Source organism: Ornithodoros turicata, chromosome 3 (assembly GCF_037126465.1).
Source record: "Ornithodoros turicata isolate Travis chromosome 3, ASM3712646v1, whole genome shotgun sequence".
NCBI lineage: Eukaryota > Metazoa > Arthropoda > Arachnida > Ixodida > Argasidae > Ornithodoros > Ornithodoros turicata.
In genome coordinates, this window is record NC_088203.1 from 105401068 (window position 1) to 105405057 (window position 3990).

The 3990-nt window shown below is 42.8% G+C and overlaps 2 long non-coding RNA genes across 2 annotated transcripts; one reads left to right on the forward strand and one right to left on the reverse strand.

The window, feature by feature from the left end:
- Positions 1-601: 601 nt before the first annotated feature.
- LOC135387612 (uncharacterized) lies at positions 602-2451 on the reverse strand. Its single transcript, XR_010421236.1, has 3 exons — positions 1948-2451; positions 1531-1646; positions 602-962 (listed from the first exon to the last, which is right to left on the reverse strand). It is a non-coding gene; the product is annotated as an uncharacterized LOC135387612 (long non-coding RNA).
- LOC135387613 (uncharacterized) lies at positions 1404-3554 on the forward strand. Its single transcript, XR_010421237.1, has 3 exons — positions 1404-2492; positions 2975-3062; positions 3485-3554. It is a non-coding gene; the product is annotated as an uncharacterized LOC135387613 (long non-coding RNA).
- The last annotated feature ends 436 nt before the right edge of the window (positions 3555-3990 follow it).

Genomic DNA, 3990 nt, shown 5'->3' on the forward strand with positions numbered 1-3990 from the left:
GTGTGTGGGGGGGGGGGGGGGGATGTGTTTATTGAAAATAGAAAGGGAGGAAAGGTTAGTCAGGCGTAGGCCAGCTTAGTATTCCTACACTGGTAGTGGCTTACCTTAATTGCGTCATCAATAGGCAACTAAGAAACGTCAGCGGCGTGATGGTATGTTACACCGCACGCTGTGCATTCTTATAACTCCCCCCAGGGTGTCTTACTATTCCACTCGAAGGCAACTATTTCGCGATGCTCTTTCAAAATGAGACAAGGATGGGGTCATGTGTTTTTGGAATCGGAGTACCCCCACCCTCCCTCCCCGTGATGTGTCCGTGTTATTCGTGGTTATTTAGTTATGTTGTGCACGGCCTCGGTACTATGATAGAGACTGGGGTGATGCCCTTTAACCACGGAGTCGGTCAAGCACTTTATGGGGATGCTCTTTCCGGATTCTGAAGGCGCTAAGTAGGGTAACATCTCATTACGGCCCGAGTCTCATTACGGCCGAAAATCCTTTAATCCCCAAGTGTCTCGTTACGGCCAAAGTCTCAATACGGCCGAAGGTAGTCTCATTACGGCCGAAGATGTCTCATAACGGCCAAAAAGAAAAAAGAAGCATCCACCATAGTAGCTCTGTATATACTGTGTTTTATGCTTCCCAAAATGTGTCCGAGGCGGTGTGCCCCCACGGCTTGTGTCACACACAATGGTTCATGCACACAATATTGCGACAGTGTTTCATGCATCCCTCGTGAAAAATGTTTTTATTGTCATATGTGTCACACGATATTTGTATGTGTTACGCCATTTTCTCTCAGTATTCAAGCAACATCCTACTCGTTGGTTCTGTGAGCAAACTGTATGTGTGTGTGTTCTGAAAAGTACTCCACAAGGGAGCCCACTGGGAGCTCCAGGAGTCACATGACCTATGACCATGATCTTCTCCCCCACTAGCTGCCTTCTACAATTTACGTCCACCTGAAATTTACAAAAAAGTACATAAGCCACTGTACAAAATGACATATGCTCTTGTTTGATGATGACTATAAGACATATGCTGTCAAGCAGACTTTTTTTTTTTCATATATTCAAAACATATTCAAGAATTATGGACAACAATGACAATTACGTCATAATAATGCAGCTGCATAGCCAGGAAACTATTTCAGGAGGTGTTTTATGAGGCTTGACATGGGGTGGAGGAGTCCCCCTCGTCAGTGCTTTATCCAGACCCCCCCTAACTTTTTTGCCTGTGCACCCCCTACAGGGGGTGCCCTTGCGATTTCAGCTTCAGATACGTCTGTAATGATATGTTAAGCTGTAATGACCTAACTATTCCAACAATTTTTTTCCAACACCCTTCTCGTGCTTGGGATTCTGGATAAACCACTACCCCTTGTTCATTTTTGTGGGGCACTACATTAGAGCTTATGCCACTGCACTGATGTCACAATGTTAAAAGTGTGTGTCACTCTGGGCATTCGGAATTCCTCTAAGCTACAATATGTAAATTCAGAATATCCGAAGGGTAAACATCAGATGTTACCTGCAGGCTTCATGCTGAAACGCGTGTACGCAAAACACTTCCGCCGTGGTGGGCGACGCCGTTAGTGTAATCATACACGCAAGACAATTGCGGGCACATGGAGTAGTGGCAGCAACCTGAAAACGATACATTTTCTTGTTACATATGAGTAATCAAAAATATACATTCCCACATGTTTCGTTTTGTCGTTTGTAGGAAGCGCTAGTAAGGGAACAGCACTTGGTTGGTCACATGCAAGCCACAATGCGAGAGGTGCCGATATTTCGATTACGCGATCAAGAATTAAAAGTCTAGAACCATGCACACTTCCCCATGCAACTACTTCCCCAGCATCGTGAGACATGACACCCATGACATGACACCATGTATTCACGTATAGTGTAATGATATGCAGGAATGAAAAAGATGCCAACATACCTGTAATCCAGTGTCCCATAAGTTTGATTCGATTTTTTGGCAGCTACCATGAAGAGCAAATGCACGATTCACAAGTTTCGTTTCGCCATTTTCATTGTTGATTTCGCAAGCGTCGAGCAATCCCACGTGACCTCCTTTGGATCAGTGAAAAGTGAAAATTACTCGCGTCATGAACATATATGTTCATCTCAGCGCAAATCACGTTTTGCATGCTATAGAAGGAGGGGGGATCAATACTCTTCCTTTCGTGTTTTGATATCTTGTTGTTTTGCTACTCTCACTTCGGAGTTCGGATGGTGTCTAGCAACGTTGGGTACCTCGTTTCTTGTGTGTGTGAGCGAGTGGTTGCTGTTTACGATGTGTTCATATATCGCTTTGTAGTGCTGTAATGTGCAAATTAGCGGACTTTATAGCGGCTCTCTATTTTCCGTCGTTGTCTTTCGAGCAGCGCCTGTTGTTCCGGTAAAAATCGAGTTGAATGAATCGCCACAGCCCCAACGTATATCGCGCAGTGTTGACCAAGACCAAGTCAAGCAGGAATTCTGGTGAGTAATGCTTTCGTAGATTGCCTGTCTTAGTAGCTTAGTAGTGTGCTGTCCACACATAGTTGGATTCTCATAAGAGTAATTTAAATTAATCAAAACAGCTGAAGTGCCTGTAATAGATGTAACTCGGTATCCGTTCGTAGGTTTGCGCCGTTTCTAGTTGGTTGCGCGTTTAGGAACAACAAATTTATTCGAAGACGATAAGATACCGATAATGCATCACCGTACAGCAGCATTTACTCGTATCATTGTGAGCCATATTTCATTTGTTAAAATTTGTCGTCGTATTTCTTCAAAAATAAAAGCGCAAGTCGGCGTACTTGAATTGATCTCCAAGAACTGGTTACGTCGAACGTCTGCAAATGTTGTACTTATGTGCCTTCGCGCACCATAGTAGGCACAAAGCATATCTGATTAGAATAAATACTTCAAGAGGAAGTCATTCAAATACATTGTTATTTATAGCTGGTTTTCCATTCCAGGCATGGTATGTGGCTGCACGAAGGATTCCGAAAAAGAAAAACAACATGGCTAATAGGATGTTGCTGCCCAGGGAGTCCTGGCGAAGAGGTGAGCTGTTAAGATCATCATAAGGTTCTGTTGTGAAGTGAGAAATTTTGTAGTAGTGCACGAATGTTAATTCGTGCACTACTTTTATAAAAAAGAAACCAGAAATGGAAAGTTATGCATGCATCATTTCATGAATTGTAATGTATTACTATTTGATATTCACATGTTTCCATTAAGGGAATGAACCACTGAACCTATATTCATATCATGGTCATGCTCTGTGTTTACCTGGAAGTCACATTTTTAAGGCTTGTCATTCTTTTGTCTAAATGAATATTTATGTTAACCTTGTATGAAATAGCAGACACGTATCAACACGTGTGCAGCTTGTGCACATTAAAACGAGCCATGTAGAGACAAATGCTTGTTGTTGTTTTTTTTAATATTCTAGCCTATTCATGGTTGCTCATCGCTTCTTGCAGGTTTACTCATTCCAGAAGCAAGAATTGTATCATTGTAAGGCGAATGGAAATAAACTGACATCGACTGAGATAGCTGCTCTGTCATGGCCAATGACTGTAGGATGGCTCCAAAAGCGTCACAACAAAGCCAATATTCATCTAGCTCTCTACAAGTAGCTAACTCCACATAGTAGCCTGCTTCACAGCCTACACTACCTTGTGGGAGTACACATTACACAATATGTTGCATTGTGCTGTGGTATGATAACATACCGTTTGTCTCGCAATATGTGTATATAAATATGATAAGGGCCCTAAGGGCACAGTGCATGGCTTATACCCTGCTGAATATATATCCATACCTGGCTGCGACATTGCATATCAATGCAGGTTACAATACACATTTTGACATTTGGCCGTTATGAGACATCTTCGGCCGTAATGAGACTGCCTTCGGCCGTATTGAGACTTTGGCCGTAATGAGACACTTGGGGATTAAAGGATTATCGGCCGTATTGAGACTTTCG